The 26,931-nt window shown below is 41.3% G+C and overlaps 1 protein-coding gene across 2 annotated transcripts in view; it reads right to left on the reverse strand.

Annotated features, from left to right (window-relative positions):
- aaas (achalasia, adrenocortical insufficiency, alacrimia) overlaps nucleotides 1-18,491 on the reverse strand; it is a 46,328-nt gene extending 27,837 nt beyond the window's left edge. For both annotated transcript variants that reach the window (XM_080733566.1, XM_080733565.1), the window contains exon 1: nucleotides 18,373-18,491. The gene's annotated coding sequence lies outside the window, so the exon portion shown is untranslated. The remainder of the gene's footprint in view (nucleotides 1-18,372) is intronic.
- Nucleotides 18,492-26,931: the final 8,440 nt, after the last annotated feature.

Consider the following 26,931-nt stretch of genomic DNA (forward strand, 5'->3'; position numbering starts at 1 on the left):
CAAGCAGACGCGGGGCGCCTCCATGACGTGGACGAGGAGAGCAGCGGCTCGGATGCGGGGTTACTGAGGTTGCGTCGGCAGGTTAGATACTCAGTAGCGTCACGGTTACTGAGGTTAGGTTTAGAGTTTGGGTTAGGGTTAGGTGGTCGTTAGAATCCACGTTGTCAAAGATAAAAGCACAAAAAAAGTGGGCTTTGTCAGCATGCGCCTCAGTACTCGGACGAGGAGAGCAGCGACTGTCTCCGCGACAGCCGCTGCTCTCCTCGTCCACGGAGGCGCCCCGCGTCTGCGTCTGCGGCCGTCAGCGACTGTCACTCGTCATCATATCGGTATTGTCAGATATTGGCCTTAAAATGAAACATCGGTATCAAACCTTTGAGAGCTTGTAGCTCTGCAATTTTTTGGCAAATGTTCTGCCCCAGGATAATGGATGTTGGGGATATGTTATCGCAATAATATCATAAATCGTACTTTTGTTGGTTTGTTGGTTAATCGTGATATGAAACTTTCATATCACAACTTTTGTAACATATTGCTAGTTTGACCACTTCAATTGCTGCAATCTTAAAATGATAACCGAAAATAGCCAATCTACCGAGGCCGAGTTGCTTCTTTGCTTGTAAAAGTGCCAGCTTAGGTGGTTGGGGCATCTAGTACGGATGCCTCCCGAGCGCCTTCCTAGGAAGGTTCTCGATGCACGTCCCACTTGGAGGAGACCCCGTGGCAGACCTAAGACCACCACACTGGCCTGGGAACGCCTGGGGACCCTCCAGGAGGAAGTGGCTGATGTTGCTCAGGAGAGGGAAGACTGGAGCGTGCTCTGCTGGAGCTGTTGCCCCCGTGACCCGTCTCCGGATAAGCGGTTGAAGTTGGATGGATGGATTTTCAAAAAGCAGATCTATACATCTTACATTGCGATGGGGAAGCTACTTTGAAAGCGTAGCGTGTACAGCTACAAGTAGTTCACCATGTCAATAGCTTGATCAAGACACATTTGTACCCCTGGAGAAATATAGCTTGTAAAGCTACAAGCTATTTTTTTTACAGTATTAAATTGATAATTACATGTGGTGTATATGAAAAAGGATTAATAGCCTACAACAAAAGTCACGTGCCAGCAGAAATATTCCTCTCAACTGAGTTTTATTTCAAAAGACATCCATATTCCTAAAATAAAGAAAGGCTAAAGACCTCTACACAAAAAAACAGTACATGTTGAGGATACTGTTACGACATTTGATCATCAATCTTAACACACAGTCTTTAAACAGTCTTTAAACATACGCACAGCACTTCTCATCTAATTATTCAGGTGTAAAACAGATAAAGACTGGTATACATGCTGTTGTATAATGATAGCTACACCGAACCCAACAGTAGACAAATTAACCAAACCATGTTACATTGTCTCTGAAAGATTCCAGGTACCTGTAATGTTGCATAACATTTCTTTATTTTATTTTATACGTCAACCTTTTTTATAACAATCAATGTAGTCTGAACATTGGGCCAGCATACACAACAAGATCACTCTTGGCGCCGCAGCCAACAGTGATCTACAAGCTCTCAACGGTTGCATCTGCAACGCGACGTGAGCTTGTATGTCTGCTGTTCCCTGGAAGTGTCCCACACATAATTCTACAGTAAATTCTTACAGAAACAGGTGGATACTTTTGAGCGGTGCTTTGTCCGGGTCCGCTCACTTCACACTAGGTGTGATTTATTTTATTTTTTCAGATGCCAGGGCAGAACTTCTTCTCGTTGACGCGACACAGCAGCAGTCTCTCAAAGTCCTGGTCGGACAGGCCCCGGCTCCGCTTGGCGCTGAACACGTCCTTGGCGACGCACGCGGCGCTGGACGGGACGCCCGTGTTGAACCTTATGAAGACCTCTCTCATCCTGGGCAGAGACTGGAAGGCCTTCTGGGGAGCGTCGTCTGGTGACCTCTCAAAGGCTTCTACCTATAGGGATGGGCCATATGGAAAAATACTATATCACTATATGATCCATATGGAGACATACTATATCACTATATGATCCATATGGAGAAATACTATATCACTATATGATCCATATGGAGAAATACTATATCACTATATGATCCATATGGAGAAATACTATATCACTATATGATCCATATGGAGAAATACTATATCACTATATGATCCATATGGAGAAATACTATATCACTATATGATCCATATGGAGACATACTATATCACTATATGATCCATATGGAGAAATACTATATCACTATATGATCCATATGGAGAAATACTATATCACTGTATGATCCATATGGAGAAATACTATATCACTATATGATCCATATGGAGACATACTATATCACTATATGATCCATATGGAGAAATACTATATCACTATATGATCCATATGGAGAAATACTATATCACTATATGATCCATATGGAGAAATACTATATCACTGTATGATCCATATGGAGAAATACTATATCACTATATGATCCATATGGAGACATACTATATCACTATATGATCCATATGGAGAAATACTATATCACTATATGATCCATATGGAGAAATACTATATCACTATATGATCCATATGGAGAAATACTATATCACTGTATGATCCATATGGAGAAATACTATATCACTATATGATCCATATGGAGAAATACTATATCACTATATGATCCATATGGAGAAATACTATATCACTATATGATCCATATGGAGAAATACTATATCACTATATGATCCATATGGAGAAATACTATATCACTATATGATCCATATGGAAAAATACTATATCACTGTATTATCCCAAGCCGTATCATGATTTTTCCATGTTGGTTTTTATGGTTCTTTTTCATGTTACTTAACAGTACAACATCCAACAAGGTAACAAAAACTAAAAGAAAAAGGAGTAACGGACCATTTAGACCAGTGGTCCTCAAAGTGGGACTCTGAGTTCCTTTTGGGAGGTCTAAAATTGATCCTTTCAAGTATGTAACTCTGACAGTAAACAAATGAAACCAAATGGAACCTCATTTGGTTTCATTTGTATACTGTCAGAGTTAAGGCGAAACTTGACATTTTTAAGTTTGTGAACTACTGTTTTAGACAAAAATGCAGGTTTAAATGCATTCTGCAATGAATCTCTGTATTAACAATTCTACAGGATTTTGAAGTCTCCCTTTGAAGGCTCCCTCGTTGTATCAAGATATACATGTAAACAATCAGGCATTGACACTAAGGCTTGCCCACCTGCTGCCCCCAGCAGGTAAACAAAACATTTGGGCAGGTGGAGTTTGCCCGACCGGGCAAGTGTTTATTTGAGAGGGGATGCAACCGTCTATAAACACAGCACAAGATATCTGTCCGAACACCTGAACGTGGCCAAAGTGCTCTGTCTTCTGGTCTGTGGAATGTCAAGTAAAAGCACTGTTTACCTAGAATGTGTTCTGTCTTCTGGTCTGTGGAATGTCAAGTAAAAGCACTGTTTACCTAGAATGTGTCTTCTGGTCTGTGGAATGTCAAGTAAAAGCACTGTTTACCTAGAATGTGTCTTCTGGTCTGTGGAATGTCAAGTAAAAGCACTGTTTACCTAGAATGTGTTCTGTCTTCTGGTCTGTGGAATGTCAAGTAAAAGCACTGTTTACCTAGAATGTGTTCTGTCTTCTGGTCTGTGGAATGTCAAGTAAAAGCACTGTTTACCTAGAATGTGTCTTCTGGTCTGTGGAATGTCAAGTAAAAGCACTGTTTACCTAGAATGTGTTCTGTCTTCTGGTCTGTGGAATGTCAAGTAAAAGCACTGTTTACCTAGAATGTGTTCTGTCTTCTGGTCTGTGGAATGTCAAGTAAAAGCACTGTTTACCTAGAATGTGTCTTCTGGTCTGTGGAATGTCAAGTAAAAGCACTGTTTACCTAGAATGTGTTCTGTCTTCTGGTCTGTGGAATGTCAAGTAAAAGCACTGTTTACCTAGAATGTGTTCTGTCTTCTGGTCTGTGGAATGTCAAGTAAAAGCACTGTTTACCTAGAATGTGTCTTCTGGTCTGTGGAATGTCAAGTAAAAGCACTGTTTACCTAGAATGTGTTCTGTCTTCTGGTCTGTGGAATGTCAAGTAAAAGCACTGTTTACCTAGAATGTGTTCTGTCTTCTGGTCTGTGGAATGTCAAGTAAAAGCACTGTTTACCTAGAATGTGTCTTCTGGTCTGTGGAATGTCAAGTAAAAGCACTGTTTACCTAGAATGTGTCTTCTGGTCTGTGGAATGTCAAGTAAAAGCACTGTTTACCTAGAATGTGTCTTCTGGTCTGTGGAATGTCAAGTAAAAGCACTGTTTACCTAGAATGTGTCTTCTGGTCTGTGGAATGTCAAGTAAAAGCACTGTTTACCTAGAATGTGCTGTTTTTTTTTTAAATGTTAAATTGAACGGCAATTCAAATTTTACTCATCATTTTCTAATGGGCAATTTACTTTTCGAGCAAATGTCTCTCAGCCCTTAGTGTCAACCCCTGTACGATATCTCTGAAAAGGCACATCGTGCAGACATTGCATCGTCTCAACGGTATTTATCACCATATCTCCCACCTCGTCTACAGGGTCTTCTCTCTTCTTGGGGAAGAAGGAAGCCACGTCGTCGTCTTCCTCCTCGCTCAGCGGTTCCCCTGACGGAGGCGGTGTCAGCCTCCTCACCTCTTCTCTCAGACGCACCGCTACGTACTCCTTCCACTCCTCTGGGATGTACTCCATCTTGAACATGGGGTGGCTCGCCGTCGCCATGAGGCACTTGTCGTTCTCAAACACGTAGCCAAACCTGAAAAAAAAAAACAGACCAATTTAGAATGGGTACATTATAGTGTATCATTATTTTATATTTAACTATTGAAAAATAGCAGATATACAAGCTCAAGCTTGTAGATCTGCTATTTTTGAAAAATCGTGAGAATTAGAATTTTGACCCGATTCTATAAAGTGTCTTTTGAATCCTTCTAAGGTTTTTTGAAAAACCCTATGTTTCTATGTCAGCAATCTGGCCAGCCAAAGCCATCGTCAAAGAAAAGGTCTGACTGACTTAGTTCTTGAGAGACTACTATGTCAGTGGTTCTCAAACCTTTTCATGTGAAGGACCCCCAGAATTATATTTATTTGGCCCTACCCTAAATTTCTGGTCGGGTTCGGGTATGGTCAGGTTCGGGCAGAATTTGAGAACTCTATCCTCGACACATGAAAACCAGAAAAAGTACCAAACTATGACACCACCTCTTTAACCCGATATACAGTAAGTACATGGGCTGTTTGAAAATATGCAATCTACAAGCTCACAAAGTTTATATATGGGCATTCCCAGATATGGGCTTAATATTGATGACATCGGGGATCTACATAATATGGGCATAAAAGGGACAAGTACAGAATTCATTTGCAAGCGTGCTTTTAAAGGGCACTTGAAGCAATGGTTAAACGCTCACAAACATGTAACCACCTATAAGAAAATAATTGATGCCTGTACGAATTACTCTGCCAGGTTAGTCTCTCCTGTGTGGTTTTTAACTTATTTCTGACACTAGGAGGCACTCTGTTGCGCCAAGCACCTTGTTTTTGTTGTGTTGTTGTTCGCCCCGTATTGTTCTGTTCTTTGTTTTTGTTAGTCCTGTTTTGTTTCTTGTTTTATGTCCTGAGGACAACGGATGAAATTTAGCTTTAAGCTAACTCTGGTTTACACTAAGATCTTTGTATGTTGTGTTATGCAATATGTCATTATCTCTGTTCATGAACTGGTACTGTCCTGTCCAAATAAACAAATAAAGTAAAGTGTGGTTGCCGTGACGCCACGTTTCCCAGTCTCACCTCTGCTTCACCCCCCCGATGAGTGCGTCAACCAATGGGAGGCAGAGCTGGAGGCTGGATTCTCTCTTGATCTTCTGTAGTTTGTCTAAGAGGATGGACACCGTGGGCAGCAACACTCCATAGTAGGACATCCTCTCTGACTGGAGGATATCCAGAGCTTTGGCCAACGGAGCCACCACCTGGAAAAACAACAACAAAACAAACAATGAATATTCATTGTATAACATAGGATTGTATTAACCCAATTATTGAATGCTTAAACCAGTGAAAAATAGCAGATATACAAGCTCACAGGAGCTTGTAGATCTGCTATTCTTTCGTGAAAATGTGTGCAAATCTTTGAATATATGTATTTTCAAAGCGAACGTTTGTAACTCAAATTTTGCTTCTGGAGTGGTCCCCGAAACTAGATATTTTGAGATGGGGGTCCGTGGCCAAATACATATCATTTTGGGGGTCCTTCACATGAAAACGTTTGAGAACCACTGACATAGTAGTCTATGTCAGTGGCCCATGTAAACGCGGGAACATGACGGTCGGGGCTTGGTCTCTACGACCATGCGTGAGCTACGATGGGCTAAAATCGCTTTGGGAAACCCGGCCATTCTCTGTAAAGACCTTGAGATATGATTGTGATTTAGGGTTATACAAATAAAAAACATGAATTTGAAGGAAAAAAATGCACGGCGAGCTTATAGATTAGCTATTAAAAAAAAAGAAAGAGACAAAAGTCTTTGAATATGTTTGACCCGATTCTATATAAATGTCTTCCAAGTCCTTCCTCTAAATCAGTGGTTCTCAAACCTTTTCATGTCAAGGACCCCCAAAATTATTTAGTTTTTTTAATTTTTATCCCACGATTTTTGCAACCCATTTTCACCCAGTGCCAATTGCCTATGTAATCCTGGGCTCTGCTCTCCCTCTGCCGCGCCTGGGGAGACAATGGACTGACCTCATGCTTCCTTCAATGCATGGGTAGTCCAAGTTGTTTCTTTTCACCTGACAGGGGGGATTTCCCCGGGATGGACGTAGCGCGTGGAAGGAACACGTTATTCCAACCAGTTCCTTTCCCCAAAATTATACGTATTTGGCCACCAACCCACATCTTGTATCAGGGACCCCCCCAGAAGCAAATATTTGAGTTACAAATGTTCGCTTTAAAAGATATATTCAAATATTTGCAAAAAATTGCATTTAGCTTGAAGAAATATTTTTCAATGAAAAAAATTCCATCTATGTCTAAACGGGCTAAAAGATTCATTCTTGCACTACGACCGCTGAGATGACAGTACACCCGTTTCAACACTGCTAACAGTGTAAACCGCATGCCAACATTTACCGTGACGTATTCACTGACGAACATCTTCTCTGCTTGCGTGAAGTGAGCTTCGTCCAGCTTCCCGCACACGTCGTCCAGGTCCCCTCCTCCGGTGACGATCCTCTTCAGGTTCTCCAGCGAGGCGTAGGTGGAGCTCCAGCAGCCAGAGGCGTTTGGAACCGTCAGCTGGGTTCCCAACGTCTCCTGGATGGACACGGACACCGTTCCTACCTGGATGTAGGGATGGGAGGATAAGCCATGTTATCGTTTAAAAAAACACTCACGATAATCGTATCGTGGAGATTTAATGTATCGCGATATCGTCCTCCGTCATGCACTGGGATCAATTCACCTTTATTTGCCGAGCTGCATATGCCATTATTTAAACCCTCTATAATTGGTCAAATGTACTTATAATATCCACCTGTTTCCGCAATAATTTACTGTAGCATTATTTGCGGGACACTTCCGGTTAACAGCAGACATACAAGCTCACGTCGCGTCGCAGATGCAACCATTATGAGCTTGTAGATCACTTGAGTTGTGGATACTTTTTTCCACTCTCTGTTACATGTCTCGGCCCAAAAGTAGCCGATCTACAAGCTCAGAACGAGTGAGCTTGTAGATCGGCTATTTTTTTGGCAAATATTCGGCCCCAGGATAATGGATTTTGATTATCGCGATAATATCGTAAATCGCGATTTCTTTCGTCACAATAATCGTGATATGACATTTTCATATGGTCCCATCCCTACCTGGATGGTGTCTGACAGTTTGCTCCAGAGGGCTTGGCATTTCGTCATGGTGGATCTCGATATACACGCAAACGGCTCCGAACTCTTGGCCGCCTTCTCGGCGTCTTCGGTCGCCACGAGGCTCAGCGTGTGACTGGCGCATCGCTGGTGAGGCGGCAAGGAGGGATACGCCTCGCCTTCGTGCAAGGAGAGGACGTGCGTCAGTTCGGTGAAGATCACGTCGTTGTCGCCGTCATGATCGTCCTCTTCCTGCCGCTCGCTCTCAGCGTCTTTCTGCACGTCGGCGAACACACCGAAGGCCTTGGCGAAGTTGGCCCCGTTGTCCGTGGTGGTGAGAGCGACCTTGTTCTGGATGTTGAAGTCCTTGTATTAGGGGTGCAGGAAAAACAGCGATTTGAATTCGAATCGTGTTTCTAACATGGTAAGATTCAGAATCGATTCTCATTTTCCAAAAATCGATTTTTTTATTAGATATTATTTATTAGATATTATGATTTTTATTTTATGATTTTTTATTATGTTTTTTTTTTATTACGATAATTTATTAGATATTATGTTGTGTTTGTACAAGTTAAAAGAATGTGTACAAGCGTGAATAAATCAGACATGTTGTCTTGGATTTACCTTTGTGTGTTTACATGATTGCAATAAGATGATCCTTTACAATTATAAAAGCTACGTAAATGTACTCTGCTTTCATGCCAGCAGACTGAAGTAGATCCTGATATATAAATTGAATCGAGAATCGTTTTGAATCGAGAATCAATCAATTTTTTAATCGTGACCCCAAGAATCGATTGTGAATGGAATTGTGTGCAGATCCAGAGATCTGCAGCCCTACCTTGTAGACGTCCTCCAGCAACGCGGCCAGGACGTCGAAGGTGCGTCCGCCGCCGCCCGCTATCCGCCGGCAGGCGAGCGCCGCGGAGCGGACCTGGAGCGTGTCGCGGTCGATCCAGTGGACGGCGACGGCCAGGAAGCTCCCGCCGTCGCCGCCGGTGGACCACGCGTCGGCCGTGGTGGCAACGTGCTCCAGCTGGGACAGGGCGGCGTGGAGGCTGCTCTGCACGCCGCCAGACTCCTCCTCCAACATCTTCCACAGCGTCTCCCTGCACGGCAGCTGCCTGCCGGGGACCAACGCCTGGATGTAGTCCTTGAAGTAGGGATGCAAATTATCCATTAATTCATTGACCCATTCAGAACGGTACACATTATTGTGTATCAATATTTTAATGCTTTAAAGGAGCTATAGTCAACTTTTTCTTGAAAAACGGATGCTAAAATAAAAATAATGTTTCGAAAATATTTTATAAAAAAATAAGCTTCATATATGTGTTTCAATTAAAAAATGACCACAAAAAGCGGAAAAATAATGATAAAATAATCATTTTGGTCCTTTGTTTACATTTACAGGGCCCGTAAATGTAAACAAAGGGCCAAAATGATTATTTTATCATTATTTTTCCGCTTTTTGTGGTCATTTTTTAATTGAAACACATATATGAAGCTTATTTTTTTATAAAATATTTTCAAAACATTATTTTTATTTTAGCATCCGTTTTTCAAGAAAAAGTTGACTATAGCTCCTTTAACTATTGAAAAATAGCAGATATACAAGCTCACAGCGCTGCGAGCTTGTAGATCTGCTATTTTTGAAAAATCTTGAAAATTTGAATTTTGACCCGATTCTATAAGTGTCTTTTGAATCCTTCTAAGGTTTTTTTTTTTAAAAACCCTATGTTTCTATGTCAGCAATCACTTAAATGGAGCTCAGTTAGTCTGTTCCTGAGAGACTACTATGTCAGTGGTTCTGAAACCTTTTCATGTGAAGGACCCCCAAAATGATATTTATTTGGCCATGGACCCCCATCTCAAAATATTTAGTTCCAGGGACCCCCCCCCCCCCCCATGAAGCAGAATTTTAATTACAAACATTTGCGCGCACGCAGTGAGCTTGTAGATCAGCTATTTCCACTATCAATGTTCTTTTTTAAGTATAAAGTTGTCAAATATGTCAGTAATTTCTTGGTATATTTAGGTTATGTGTCATATCTACCATGTGCAACTTCAAAGCCTAAAAGCCAAACAGAAATGTGATTGTCAACGACAAAAACACAATTAATCGTTAATCGCAATTATTTGAGAGAAAATTCATCGTCATGTAAAATGTCATAATCGTGACAGTCCTATATTTGATAACCTTATTGATCGATTGACGATTAATTGATAAGCGGTGTTTTTTTTTGTTTGGACCAAATAGAAAATTCTCGAAAATTGAGTGCAGAAACATAATTTCCTTGATGTATATAACATTAACAAGCGTCAAGGAGCTTCAGCTGGACACAGACACACAACCTCCCCTTTGCAGAGCTCGATTGGAAAAGCCCTTGAATATGATTAAAGATTACTGTGATTTTGTTAAGATCACATTTGATATCACACACACACACACACACACACACACACACACACACACACACACACACACACACACACACACACACACACACACACACACACACACACACACACACACACACACACACACACACACACACACACACACACACACACACACACCATACCTGGCTTTAACTTTAACTAGGCAAAAAAAAAAAAAAGCTAAACAAAAATGTAATTAATTTATCTGAATCGATTCATTGACTTTAGACTAATTGTTAACACCCCTACCTTGAAGTCCGGTCTCTCGACGATGCTGAGCGGATGAACGCCTTGCACCACGAATCTGACGGTCAGTTTGTTGAGTTTTTCCTGAGAAACGGCGGCGTGGCTCCCCGTCAGTCTGCTGGGTGGACGCGTCGCTGCGTGTTGCTCCGTGGAGGAGGCGGAGACTCCAGGACGCGTCGCTGCGTGTTGCTCCGTGGAGGAGGCGGAGCCTCCAGGCTAGGGGTGGGCGATATGGAAAAATACAATATCACGATATTTTCTCAAGCTGTATCACGATACACGATTTTATCACGATTTTCTTTTCACGTTTGTTTTTATGTTTGTTTTTCAAGTTACTTGACCAAAACTAGACTCTCTGGGTTCCTTTTGGGAGGTCTAAATTGAACTTTACAAGTATGTAACTCTGACAGTATACAAATGAAACCAAATGGACCCTTACGGGTCCATTTGGTTTCATTTGTATACTGTCAGAGTTAAGGGGAGACCTTGACATTTTAAAGTTTGAGAACTACTGATTTAGACCAAAATGCTGGCTTAAATTCAATTCTGCAATGAATCTCTTTATTAACGATTAAACAGGATTTTTTTCACAAGGCTCCCTCAATTGTATCACGATACGATATCTCTGAAAAGGCATATCGTGGAGACATTGTATCGTCTCAACTCCTACCCCAGGCTGAGGCTGCTCTGAAGACGACCAGACTCTCTTCCTCCCAGACTCCTGCTGGAGTCTCTGCAACTCCTCATACGTGGCTTTATGCAGCCTCTGATAGGATGAAAGACAAGACACAATATGAGTTAAAGCTGTTAAGACCTGGAAAACACATCTGTGTTAGATTTACAATTATTGTATGCTTTGACTATTAAAGAATATCAGATCTACAAGCTCACAGCGCAGCACCGAGTGCCGCGCTGTGAGCTTGTATATCTGCCATTTTTTAACCACTGATATACAGTAGAAGAAGGATTTGGAAGACATTTATAGAACCGCGTCAAAAATATTCAAAATGTGCTATTTTTCAAAAATAGCAGATATCCAAGCTCAAATCGCACGCTTTTGGCAACGATGAGCATTGAAACTAAAACTATAATAACTTCATTCAACTATTAAATAGTTAATGTTCGAATATTTCATTAAACCAGTAAGAATCGGGAGATAACCGTCAGGTCGCATACACAAACTTTAGAAGGCAATGGTAGCCAATCAGGAGGGAATATGTGACAGATCCATGTTGATGACATGACTTTAGAGATACTGAGTACCGCTTTGTGTGATATTAGGGCAAAATCTGTAGGAGCAGTGTCCAAAAATATGTTTTGCAAGAATCGGCCTCATGGTGGCGCTAGAAGAGGGCCATGTGAGACATGAGGGGTGGAGGTTGTGGTTTGGCAGCCAAGGAGTGTGTGTGCAAAGTTTGGCATGGATAGGGGCAACGGTGGCGGAGATATGAGTAGGGCAAAATTGTGACGTGTGACGGACAGACAGAGAGATTGACAGCCGGTGGAGCTTTTCATAGTAACTTGTGACGGTCGCAATAATTTGCCCGGCTGGCATTTAGAATGTGGATAACTAAAAACCCAGCAAATAGCAATAGCTTAGAACAGTGTTTCTCAACCACTGTGCCTGGGGACCTTTGGTGTGCCCCTGAGAAGGGTCAAGTGTGCCCCTTGAAACTGCTTGAAAGCCAGTATTGTATTTATCATTTAAAAAATGATTTAAACTAGTGAAAACAGCCGATCTACAAGCACACCGCGAGGCGTTGTGTGCTTGTAGATCGGCTGTTTTCACTACTGTTGTGCGACGGCCTTGTATGATGAAGCAGGTCTTTACTTTGCGAAGAAACGTACACATTTGAAACTTGGAGATACAAGGTTTTCTTTCCGACAGTGAGGATATTTACACCCCCGTATTATGTTGGTGTGACCATGGATTCTTGGGACATCATGAAAAGTTGTGCCCATGCAGAAAAAAGGTTGAGAAACACTGGCTTAGAAAAAAAACTAAAACCCAGAATCACTCACTCTTAGATGCGTTCTTAGGTTGGTGTTGGATGATTTTGAAGTGGAGATTTGTTTTATCCTGGGCTTGCACAGCTCACAGGTGAAGGTTAAGTTGGTGTCCGTAGAGGCGGCCGCGTCCAGCGTCATGAACCTGCTGATGAGAGGCCAGGGCTGGGCCGGGTGGGCCGGGGGGGCCGGGGGTTTCAGGTCAGGAAGGCTGTCCACAGCCACCACGTTAGTTCTGGGGTGTTGTTTAAATGAGAAGATTGGCTGTTTTGTCCAAAATGTAAAAAAAAAAAAAAAAAAAAAAAAAAAGGAAAAGAAAAAGATAAAAACGTTAGTTTAAGTTAAGTCGACATGATTAGAACATGCTGAAATATTCGACAATTACAGCAAGGTGTAATATTCCTACAATTGCTACAAAACCTGTAGGCTATATTCAGTCATTTTGAGTCATGAACCAGAAGTTGAAAGCTAGAAATAAGTCCAATATAGACCTGTCACAATTATTACATAATCGTCGAATCTCAATTATTTGACCGCAATTATTTTGTCATAATCGTTGAAAAATATTTTGAACATTTTCAAAAATAGTGGAAATAGCAGATCTACAAGCTCACAATGTGTCAAAACATGTTGTGAACTTGTAGATCGGTTATTTCCACTATCATTAAAGACAAATCAAATATGTCAATAAGTTCTTTGTATATTTAGGTGACATTTCTGCCATGTGCAACTTCAAAGCCTACAAGCCAAACAGAAATGCAAAAGGCAACATCAAAATGTAATCGTTACTCGCAATTATTTGAGTGATGGTGACAGCCCTTGTCTGCTTATGATGTACTGTGCATGTTCATTGTTCACGTCATGAAAGACTGTCATGATCATGACATTTTACATGACGATTAATTAACTGCGATTAATTAACTGCGATTAACAATTTAATTATTTTTGACGTTGACAATTGCATTTCAGCTTGGCTTGTAGTCGCGATGCAACGCGTTGTGAGCTAGTAGATCTGCTATTTCCTCTATTTTTGAAAGTGTTTGAAAAAACGTTTCAACATGGAAACGATTATGACGATTATGACAAATTAATTGCGATCATGTCAAATAACTGCGATTAGACGATCATGTAATAATTGTGACAGCCCTAACATCATGTATTATTAACTTTACATGACTTACAGTAAGAGCATTTTTCAGATATTGTGCCGCTGTACGTGTTTCTTGTTGCTTCATTGCTGATCCTCCAGGCTGGAGCTGGTCTGAAGACGGACGTGATCTTTTCCTGCCAGACTCCTGCAGTTAAGGCACATGATTTTTAGTATTCTAATTATTCGACCTCAAAGTATTCAAATAGTCAAATATTCGACAGGACTGGCCAAACTGTCAAATATTAAGTAAGCAAGAGGCGGACATTGTGAAAATAGAAAATAGCCGATCTACATGCTCACAACGCCTCGCGCTGCGAGGCGTTGTGAGCTTGTAGATCTGCTATTTTCACAATATTTATCTGCGGAACTGAGTCACATTAAATGTAAGACAAAGACAAAACAAAAGACAAAACAACAACAAAAAAAAGCGAATATTCGACTTCGGTGAACAACGTTAAATAGTGACTTTGATATTTGAATATTCTAATATTTGGTGAATGCCCTACCTGCAGTCTCTCCAACTCCATCTCATCATACGTAGCTTTATGCAGCCTCTGGTAATTAAAGACACAATATGAGTCAACATAAGCATTCAAGTTAACATATCATATAGATTGCTGGCGATCACTGTACAATGAAGAATTATAGTTTTAGTGCCTTCAAATGTAATTTTTTTCCAACTTTTGTTCATATCAACAGCTTAACTTTAATTTAAAAATAACTGCCTATTATTTAACTGATTCAGCCTAGCAAAGATAATTAAGGGATGTTGGCCGATCTAAGTTAGAATAGGGCTGTCACGATTTTTTACATGACGATTAATTGTCACTCAAATAATTGCGATTAATGAGTTAATTGTGTTTTTGTCGTTGAAAATTACATTTGATTTCTGTTTGGCTTTTAAGCTTTGAAGTTGCACATGGCAATTGTGACCCATAACCTAAATATACAAAGACATTACTGACATATTTGACAACTTTATACTTAAAAATAACAGCGATTTTTTTAAGTGTTTGAAACTATATTAACATTTCTCAACGTGGAAACAATTATGACGATTATGCGAAATAATTGTGATTACCTCAAATAATTGCAATTAGACGATCACGTAATAATTGTGACAGCCCTAATTTAGAAGGCATTTTTGTATAAAGAAAACACACAAAAGGGTTACGTTTCTAATCTATATAATGTACATAGCAACAACTACCCCAAAAAAAGGGGTTCCCATCTTGAAAGGTAAAAACCCCAAAAGCCAAAACTATAATAACTTAATGAAATCTTAATGTTCACAGAATTAATTAAATAAGATGTCTGGCTGGCATTTACAATGTGGATAACTTGGCAACAAAGCAATAGGTTAGATATAAACCAGAAGCACTCACTCTCAGATGTGTCCTTAGATTGGTGCTGGACGTCTTGGAAGTGGAAATAGTTTTTATTTTGGGCTTGCACAGCTCACAGGTGAACTTTAAGGTCGTGTCCGTCGAGGCGGCCGCGTCCAGCGTCATGAACCTGCTGATGTGAGGCCACGGCTGCTCCATGGCGACGACGACGATAGTTCGTGTTTTATCGACGCGACGCCTTCTCTGCAGCGAGACCCGGCCAAAACCCACCACCCTGTGGAGCAGTCGAGTCAGAGCCTTGTATTAGAGAGTTGCACCAACGAGGGGGCAGAAACAGCGTTACCGTATATAGTTCATGATAACGCGAAATAGTGACAACGGCTGATAGACTGCAGTGCATTCTGTAAACGTTTGGTTCGGTGCTTTGTCACTATTCACCGGCTCTGTAAAAGAAGGAGTGAACGGAGGTGATGCAACTCTCCTAATATGGCTCTGAATCGAGTGACACCAGGGCAAGGTAACATCTGGGCACCTTGATGTAAAATTGGCTATTTTGTCAAAAACAAATGAAACGTTTAAAGGGGAAGACCACCCATTTTCAATATTGAACTATGTCATTAATATACCTTAGAGGAGTTGTGTGGAAATAGAAAAAAAAAGTTCCCCCCCTTCTGTGTTGCCTAGAACTGGAAGATTGATTTGGGGGTTTGTATTGTAAAGTACAACGGTGTGATGTCATCAAGTTGTACTTTACAATACAAACCCCAAAATCAATCCTCCAGTTCTAGGCAACACAGAAGGGGGGGAACCTTTTTCTATTTCCACACAACTCCTCTAAGGTATATTAATGACATAGTTCAATATTGAAAATGGGTGGTCTTCCCCTTTAAGTATATACGATTAGAACAAATTGCTACAACATCTGTATGCTATGTATCAAGTCTTGTTGGGGATAAGTGAAGGATTGGGGTTGAAAGATAAATGTGTACAGTAAGACCATTTTTTCAAACATTTTATTTAACATTTTTGACAAATTAGTACATTTCACATCGAAATGCCCAGTTGCCCACCTTGCCTGTATCCCAGGGCTAGCCAATCAGAGGCAGCGGTTGTTGTCCATGAATTAAATCATACATTGGCAACTGGCGGCCCGGGGGCCACATGCGGCCCCCAACTTCACTTAATGCGGCCCGCAGGTTGATATTGGAGTACTGATATATTATTGATTTCAGATGTTACAATTCCAAACATGGAAAAAAATTACCCGCTTTAATGACTTCAGTCTATAGTAGCTAAATGACTAGTATTAAAATGTTATTGTATTTTTCATGTCCAATGTATTGGTATTTAAGTTCATAACGTTAACATAAGAACATATAAATGCATTTGATTTTTTTTTTTTTTTTTAAGAAGAAACAAATCTACAAAACGCGTCGCACTGCAACACGTTTTGAGCTTGTAGATCGGCTATTTTTGCTATGTACCGGTATATGCATTGTGGCCCTCTGGAGTGAGTGTGAAAATGTAGTGGCCCTCTCCATCATCAAAGCTGCCCACCACTGAATTAAATACGGAGGGCTTTCAACGTAAAAAAGACCGTAAAAGGTCTTATTTGGGATGTTCCTTTTAAGCAGGGTGTTTAACTGTACTTGTACTGTAATACATTTCTATTGTATTGACTATACTTGTACTGTTCTCCATTTTTGTCTAATAAAATAATCAAGGAAAAGGTACAGTCCTTGCTTTTTCAAAGGAGGTTCTGGTGGTTACAAGAACACTTAGATAAATATTACTCATTTCATGTTATTGCCGACATTGTAGCTTGTAAACTGAGTAGTTAAAGCTAAAAAAAAAAGACCCAAAAAGTAGTTGAACTACTTGACGCGGTACACAAATGTTCAACTACCAGCATACATGATGCTACAAATAACAGGGGTTGACACTAAGGTCTCAGAGGCACTTGCCCATCGGGCAAGTACAGGTCATGTTCTACTTGCCCAAAGGTCATGCCTACTTGCCAGAAAAGTAAATCGCCCCTTAGAAAATGATAGGTAAGATTTTGATTACCGCTCAATTTAACGCTTACTTTCTGGGGCTGTGCGATAGAAAATGTCATAACTCAATAGTCAATACCTCCAAATCCCTACATAGCTATGACTGAATATGTCTATAGTTTCGCACTTGTGTAGCAACAGTAAAAAGCACATTATAGGTAATCAGTGCTCTTATTTTACATTCCACAGACCAGAACTTAAGACAGCGCATGCGGCCGCGCTGGCCACGTTCAGTTGTCTAGACAGATATCTGGTGTTGTGTTTGTAGACAGTTGTGTTCCCTCTAAAATAAGCACTTGCTCAGTCGGGCAAACCTGAAAGCAAACTTCACCTGCCCCACAGTTTTATTTACCTGCCGGGGGCAGGTGGTGGGCAAGCCTTAGTGTCAATGCCTGAATTGTACAAGTTAAGCTACGTAGTTCAACTACACGTGTGTTGGACATTAAACTTGGAGCTTGTAGATGTGCTATTTTTGAAAGATACTGACAAAATTATAACATAACATACCTTTCTATTGTAAATACAATTTCTTTTTGCATTGTGATTTTACGACTTGTTCTTTTTCTTTCTTTCAGTATAGTACTTTGTTCTGTCTGTCTGTCACTGTCATTCAATGTTATACAGGTTTTAAACAAGGATCTCAATGTAAAACAGCCTTGTGCTTTCCTGGGTGTATACTTTTGGTTGACCTTGTACTAGTGAACTGTACTGTCATGAAACTGTACCTTTTCCTGTGCAAACTTCTAATCATGAATACTTAAATCAAAGTCAAACACAATCAATGTGTAGCTGCGTGTGTGTGTGTGTGTGTGTGTGTGTGTGTGTGTGTGTGTGTGTGTGTGTGTGTGTGTGTGTGTGTGTGTGTGTGTGTGTGTGTGTGTGGGCCATTGACTGACTGATACAATAGTTTAGCAGTGATGGGCAACAAGCTACTTGGTAAATGTAGTAGTAGTAGTAAAAGCTACACTACTAGTTACTCTTGACTTTATTAAATACAGCTCAGCTACACAGAAGCTATCGTCAGAGAAATGAAGCAAGCTACCGTCACGTTACTTACACATGTAGCTAAAACATGTAGCTAAGGCTAAGCTACTCCTTGTAGCTAGCTCCATAGCTAAGCTACTTGTAGCTAGCTACTGCCCGTCACTGTATATTAGTTTAGAGTTTAAGTCCAGTCTCTGAGTGTCCTTGGTAGAATAGTTGTGTTATAATATTACCTTAGACGTCCTGGGACGCTGCTGTAGGAGGTGAATGTTTAAATACAGCACAGTTAGCCTCAGTTAGCCTGATGCTAACACAGTTTAACTGCTAACTCTGTTTGTATGGAGCCGCGTTCTGAGATACGGCAGGCGGGGAGGGACAAACTGCACGGTGAGTGGAAGGGATCTGTTTTCTATCCAGAGAGATGGGACATTGCTGCCCCCATCAGGAGTCAACATGGAACTGCACCTGTCAGAGCAGCCAGTGGTTCTCAACCTTTTCATTGATTGATTGAATAATTTATTAGAGGTTTGCAATAGAAAAAAAAGTACAGTTTCATGACAGCACAAATCACTGACGAGCAAATGAAAAAAGTTATTGAAAAAAAAAACACAGCCTTCTCACGTATTAGGGGGTGGTATGAGACCTCTGTGAAGTTGGCACCCCATAATGATGAAAACATATATAAAAATGGTGTAATTATTTAGTGCTGAATTTGTGCTGAATTGTGCCGTACATTTTATAATTTGTGCTGGTATCATTTTTGAGATATTTCAAGTTATAGTTTTGCTGAGCCTTGCACCCCAATTTTTTGGCTCCAAATCGGGAAAAAATGGTTTCATTCTTTAGTTCTGGATGTGCTCTAATTCATCAATTGTGTTTTTATTATATATATTTATATAGGCTATATAAATATTGATATGGTTATGAATTAGCGGATTTAGCAGTTAGTATGAGTCACCAGAAATAAATAACAGGTGTTTTTCAATGAATCTATCATGGTTAAAATGGAGTTTGGAGTTACAATGAGTGTGTATGGGGAGAGGCCCTGGGCCTGGAGGGCCTGATAACATTTACATCAAATATCTAAATATTGAATTAAAAACTGTCCAGGGTGTTCATGAATGCCTGATTAGACGATACAATGATTTTTTTTTTGATTTTTTTTTTTTAAGTGAAATATCCCTTTAAGCCCTAGACATTTATGAATATGTTTTTCCCATCTGTTTTTGACCAGACAAGCACATGTTGTAGCTGAGGTTGGAGATGTGGTCACCACATCTTGAATTACACATTTAATGATAAACTTAAGGTCCGGCCTACTTGGTAAATTTCCTATAGGCCTACAAATTGAACTATAATGTACAAAAATATGTCTAAAAATAATTATGCTATTTGAAAAAAGACAGTGATTTAATATTAGCCTATGTAGATTCTACATAATGTTAAATCGCTGTATTTAAAATAAAATGTGTCATTTATTGTTTTGTGACAACGTATGATGTCTGACTTCGTAACCTACAATGTGTTGTCTTAATTTAAAAAAACAAACAAACATTGAATAATTAAAAATAAAAATAAGGGGGAAAAAAAATACATAAAGAATGTATTGGCGCCCCTTGTGGCCGAAGCCGAATCGTACCTATGCTCGGAGAATAGCGCCGATCTACAAGCTCACAGCGACCAACAACTTGCAGCGCTGTGAGCTTGTAGATCCGCTATAATAATCAGCCTCCTCCTCCAGTGTCCGTGACGTCAATCCAGACTCTGTACAGAGAGCTGAGAGCAGGGGCGGCACAAGGGGGGGGGGGGGGGGGGGGGACTGATCTGGGGCCCAAGGTGAAGGGGCCTTCATTATTTTATAGGCTACTTTAACTTCTGAAAAATAGAAGATATAGCCTATACAAGCTGAGCCTGTGAGCTTGTAGATCTGCTATTTTTGAAAATTCATGAAAACTTTGTGCAAATCTTTGAATATATGTATTTTTTAAGCAAACATTTGTAACTCAAATTTTGCTTCTGGGGGGGTCCCTGGAACTAAATATTCTGAGATGGGGGTCCGTGGCCAAATACATATCATGGGGGGTCCTTCACATGAAAAGGTTTGAGCACCACTGACATAGAAACATAGATTTTTCAAAAAAACCTAGAAGGATTTTTAAATTTTCACGATTTTTTAAAAATAGCAGATCTACAAGCTATCACACGTATAGCCTATCTGCTATTTGTTCAATAAAAGGACAACTTTGTTTTTTTACAACAAGGGTTTATATTTTAGATTGAAATTAGAGAAAAGAAAAAGTGAGTGTTAAAATGTTTTCATTTGCTTCGTTCTATTGTTTTATGTTTTATCGCGTTTACCGTGCTAAAATGTGGGGCATGCGTACGCATGGGGGCATGCATACAAGTGGCTAAATATGTATTTTTAGACACAATAAGCCAGCAGTTTCTTTATTGCTATTTACAGTAACACTTCTAGCCCCCATAAGCAGGGCCGTGCTTAGCGATTTGGAGGCCCCAGGCAAACCCCAGTTTGAGGCCCCTGGGTCGGGAGCCATATGCGGGTCGCGGACCAATTTCTAGGGGTCGCGAATAAATACTCCCTTATGTTTTGTTTCCTATATTTTAGCTTTTAATTATTTGAAAATATATCTATATATTTGTTTTTAATAACACAAGTTTAATAGCCTATAAACTCTAGCACTTTTTCAAAAGAATTCCAGAGAAAATAATAAGAGGAGGAGGGAGAAAACAGGGGTTGAGTGTTTTACTCAGGGACACTGCAACACATTGCTAACCTGGCCTGGAATCGTACCTGTGACAACCAGGGATCTGGTTCCCTTGGCAGGCTCACTAACCACTCAGCTATGGATGGCCACAATGTTTGACATATAGAAGATAAAGAATGAGCTTCAACTTCTCTCACCAGAAGCAACTTACACAGGACAGGTAAAGTAATAAGAATAAGAATACTGAGTTAAACATTACATTACATGACCATGTTAACAGCCTTTTGTTAAGGGCCCTTTTACTATTTATATATGAGGGTATTGAGAGCTTGAGTTTGAGAGCTGGTGGGGCACCAAATGGGCCCTTTTACTATTTATATATGAGGGTATTGAGAGCTTGAGTTTGAGAGCTGGTGGGGCACCAAATGAATTTGGGGGCCCTCAAAACGTTAAATATAAATATATACAGTATAAATCTTGTTTATATTTTTAAGGAGACTAAAGTAACTTGTGACATTAAAGCTCTTTTCAGATAATCAGAGCCCATTGTTGCAGCGACAGGCCAACTTCTTTCAGGTGGTAATTAGCTGCATGTCTGTGGCAGAAATGTCATCTAAGGATGGTTGCTTCATGTTAAATAACACACTTCAGCTCAAGTTTCATACACTATTAAACCTATGAATTGAATCAGTGTTATTACTTATAGTGTTTTAAAAAAACGTAATTATAATAAGAATAAGAATAACTTTTAAGTGCATGTTTTGCAGTGGTTTTCAAAGACAAAGTTTGTCTCACAGGACAGTCAGTGGGTTAAGGCTATACATATCCATTCGAAGTTAAACACATACATTACATGACTATGTTAAGGGCCTTTTTACTGTTTATTTATATTTGACGATAACTCATGGAGCCCCCTGGGTGTTTCTGTTTGAGAGATTGAGAGGCCCCAAATGGATATATTTGGGCCCCTCAAAATGTTAAATATAAATAAACAGTATACAAACTATGCGTGCCATCTTTAAGAAGCCCCAGTAAACCCTGTGAAAGTATTTCAAGTTAAACATCACATTTCATGTTAAGGCCCTTTTTACCCTTCTTTTATATTGATCTCATCCCGGGCCCCACTTCAAACTATCTGGGGCCCCCAAAATGAAATGGAATTGATACACATATATTATATGTATATATAAATATGGGGGCCCTCAAAACTTTTTTTAAATATAAATATATACACACACTTTAGAAATAATGTATCCATTCCCTGCATCAATCCTTCTTAAAGTTAAAGTAATGTACGTGACATCACAGAACAGACACAAAAGAACCGCTTGGGTAATCAGGACCATTGTTCTCTGGTCACACCTTTGAGAGCCACGCTCTTTTCAGATTCTAATGAGCTAATGTTAACCCTCACCCTCACTTCAACTGTTCTCTGTCTCACAGTTGAGAGCTCAACTGGGGCCCCCTGATGGCCATGTTGGTTAAAAAATAAAATAATAATAATAATCTCATGAGGCCCCCAGGCTGTGAGGGGGCCCCAGGCGGATGCCTATTTTGCCTGTATGGTAAGCACGGCCCTGCCCATAAGTCACATCCAACCATGAAAGGTTGTATCTTGGGAATGGGCTTATTCTGTGTAAAATGACATATTTAGCCACTTGTACGCATGCCCCCAACCACTGAGAAATAAGAATCTCTAAAACAATAGAAAGAGGTAAATGAAATCATTTTAACACTCATCTTTTATATTCTTTAATTACAATCTAAAACATGAACCCTTGTTGTAAAAAACTGCCCGCAGTGAATCCTTGTACCCATGGCCATGGGGCCCAGAATGTGGTGTGACACCCCTGGGCAGAGAGTGAGACAGATCAGTGAGACAGACAGACTCCAGCTGTCTCACCGCCTCCTCACGCACGGTGCGCGCACGGTGGCGGCGCACGCTCCTCCATGGCTCCCAGGTTATTGATAACACAGTTTGCCCGCTGGGACTCCTTCTGAGGAAGATCAACTCTCTCTGGCAACACAAGACTCTTTAAACAAACAGTCCTGGAGGACATTAAAGAGAGGATATCATAGCAGAGCATCCATTCAGACACAGAACTACCGTCCTCTCCTCTCCTCTCCTCTCCTCTCTGACACACCGTTAGCGACATCAACATCTCCTCCACAGGCATTGATAAAGGTAGGCCTATGTGGGATGGCATGCTTTTTTTCTTTTGCAATATAAAACCGTGATTTATGAAAAATGAAAAATCATAATAGGCCTTTATATTATAGTCTTATAAAATAACACATCATTGGGATGTATCGGCTGTATTAAATGACGCTCATGTGCGGTGTGTGACATTATGGTGATGATGATGTCCGGACCGTGCGTGTTGGCGTGCGTGCATCATCGTGCACACATCGTTGCGTGCACGCCTCTCTCACATTGCACCAATATGAATGTTTGTTCTGGTAAAAGAAATGTAGGCTACAGAAAACAACAACACCAACGATGATGCTCCGATTGAGTGGCCGTCGACAAGAAAAGCGATCCTATTATAAAATCATGTTTTCTTGCAGGATAAAGATAAAAATACACGTTGTTGTGATGCTTGTGTTGATGATGATGGCCATAATACAAACCAACGGTTTTGAGGGTACGATAACAGTCCAGTGTGTGTGTGTGTGTGTGTGTGTGTGTGTGTGTGTGCGTGCGCGCGCTGCGGCAGTTAGACTTGGCATGGACATGCACAGTGTAGGCTGCTGAACGCACGCGCGCACGTCAGGGCTGTGATGCTAGTGTGTGTCATCATCATCATTACATCCTCCATACTTATTTAAAGATCGATTCTCCCTGATGGCATGCGTCTCTCTCTCTCTCTGTGTGTGTGTGTGTGTGTGTGTGTGTGTGTGTGTGTGTGTGTGTGTGTGTGTGTGTGTGTGCGTGCGTGCGTGTGTGTGTGTGTGTGCGTGCGCGTGCGCGTGTTTATCCCCCGTTTTCACTTTTATTTTTGGGTAGGCTAGGTTTTGCTGTGCTCATGCGCTACATGTGGTGCAGTAGGCTGTGATATGAGGGCTCCTATAATACCCTATACTGTTATTAATAGTGTGTAGGTGTGTGTGTGTGTGTGTGTGTGTGTGTGTGTGTGTGTGTGTGTGTGTGTGTGTGTGTGTGTGTGTGTGTCTGTCTCTCTTTTTCCATCATCTCTCATACTGTATATGCACACGCACGTGCGCACACGCACGCACGCACAGCACACACGCACACATTGCACGTTTGCACGGTTATGCAATTTTGTCATTCTCTGGGAGACTGGGACATCCACAGACAATGCCTTGTTGTCATTCTCTTCTACACGGGGAACTGCTTCTCTCTCCTCTCTCGTTGTCTGTTAAACACATACTAGTGGAGAGGGGCGTCCCACAGGGCGCTACGCTAGATCCTCTGTAGTATTCCCCGCCTCCGCGTGAAAATGTCTTTGCCGAAAAGAGCCGATCTACAAGCTTGCAGATCGGCTATTTTTCCCACAGACTGTTCCCCCCCCCCCCCCCCCATGACAGACAACGGGGTTCCAAGCGCGGTTAACCGTTTAAACCCCATATGGTCTAGCGGTGTCCTTCAGGGTTTTGGCTGACAATAGCCGATGGACAAGCTCACAACGCGACGCAACGGTGTCTCGTTGTGAGCTTTGTTGATTGGCTGTTTTCAGCCAGAGTTCTCTGCTGCTGCAGCGATTCACGTACAAACACTGGGCTTCATGTGGACCAGAAGACACAAGCTTTTCCTTTCCCGGGCAGGCAGGCGGGAGCTTCATTCATAAATCCACTTCAGACGCTGCCTCTACCTGACTGACTGACTGACTGACTGACTGACTGACTGACTGGCTGACTGACTGACTGACTGACTGACTGACTGACTGACAGGGACGTGCAGAGAATGTTGGAGAGGCAGGGGCTGACATTTCTAAAAGGGCCTTTTGGTGAAAATATTGAGAATAGCAGATCTCCAAGCTGGAGGTCTGCTATTTTCGGTGCTTGGTACCACACTGAACTAAGCATAATCAACTCAATAGAGCAGTGCTACTCAACCCGCGGCCCGCGGGCCGCATGCGGCCCTTTCCGCATGTCTGTGCGGCCCGTCATGATCATGCCAAAAAAAATATGATTTTTCTAAGCCTGCGAAACGCAAAACGCGGTGATGTTTGACCCTCGGTGCACTCCGTAGTTAGGGATAAGAGTCAGGAAGCGAATGCAGTAGCAGTGCAGAGATGCAGGCGGCTACACTAGAGCTACAGTACAACGAGACAGTCAGACAGACAAATATGCGGAGATTTTGCAGCAGACAACCACAGTCGGGCTCACTGGAGCGGAGACGCATGACGGTCGTGCGATATGAACGGCCGCGAATCCCGCGATCGTCATGTTTCAGGCTAATGAAGACCTAGCCCTTGTCTCCGCTGCTTGTCTCTCCCTCCGCGACTCCGCCAGTCAGCTCCGACTATAACTCTATGGCACCGACAGTCCAAGCATTCCAACAGATCGCGCTGCAGCCAAGGAACTATGCTTATTAACACAAATCTCCTCCAACGAGCTGTTGTGTTTTACAAAGCTCAAAGCATCAAACTGTTTTACAAGTACAGTGCATCTGAGGGGGAGTTGAACTGTACTTGAGTTATTTTTCCATACAATAACTCTCTTCACCAAAAATAGCCGATCTACAAGCTCACAATGCATCTTGTGGTGAGCTTGTAGATCGGCTATGTCCCCCAAGAATAGGGATGCTGGGGTTTGAGTGATTGAATAATAAGTATAAACGTTTATTTATTTTAAATCTGTCCTATTAATGAAAAGGAGTGTTAGTGGCATGAGAAAACATACCTTTACATTGCCAAAGTTCACTAGCTTTGCATACCCAGACACAGGGGAGGTTACAAAAAGGTTGAACCAGGACTGTTCATTTTCACTTCACATTTTGTGAATAAAGCCTAATTTGATAAAAAATTCAAATGTCATCAATTTCATCATTCCATCCATGACAATCTTTTGGTTCAATGAGGTTTGGCCTGGCTTATGGAAATGTGGCTGTTTTCTGTGCGTTTCCTTAATTATTAGACTGTGTACTGTACAAAATCAATGTAAACGTCCAAAATAGGACCGTCATTTTTAGCTTGCGGCCCTTTGGACTTTTGGTATTTTGCTGAGTGGCCCCTGAGCCATCTCAAGTTGAGTAGCCCTGCAATAGAGGGTATGGGCCTGCATAAAGTGAATGGCAAATTGGGTGGCAAAGCAAGTGGCAAAGTGTGTGGCAAAGTGAGTTTAACTTCCTTTAATGCAATCAGATAGGACTTTTCATATGAGCTGTCACAGCCAAAAAGTCAGGTTTTTTTTTGCCACTAAGTTGGCGTTCCCGCATAACTTCCGGGTATAATTATGATGTCACATGCATACCCTCTATACTGGAGATACGGCATGGATTTCTACACAGAGAGGGCAATTCTTTCAACATAAGATGCTGCATTCAAGTTCAGGAGAGTTTGGACAAGGCAATTCTCTTGAATGCTGCCTTCAGGTATGGCATGGAAAGAGGGGGCGTTTGGATTTCTTTCACCATAGTGAAAACTGCTGTCATGGTCTGGAGAGAGGGCAATTTTTACAGGCGGATAAAAGGGCAGGGGCTCAAGCCCCCTTTGATGTCTATGTGTGCACGTGCCTGCTGGCTGGCTCTGCTATGAGATCAGCACTGCTGTAAGGTGTTTCACAATGAATAGTTTTATGATAATCAGACAGTATATTGTCTGGTGACTGTCTGGCTATCTGCCAAGCAACCTTCTTGTTAGTTTGCCAGTTGTTTTTATTTGCTGAGTGGAGAGTGAGGTGGTCTGGAGTATGACTACCTGTGGGGTGAAACATGCAGTGAAAATAGCCGGTCGACAAGCTGGCGCATTGTGATGGTTTTGGTGTAGAGGGAATGTTCAGCACAGGAGAGATCAAGTTGATTCAAACAAAATGTTTTGTTCAATAAAAGGTCAAACATTTTGTCGATTTAGACTGTTAACATTTAACGTATACTTTACGATT

This window comes from Nannobrachium achirus (assembly GCF_963921795.1).
Source record: "Nannobrachium achirus genome assembly, chromosome: 9".
Taxonomy (NCBI): Eukaryota; Metazoa; Chordata; class Actinopteri; order Myctophiformes; family Myctophidae; genus Nannobrachium; species Nannobrachium achirus.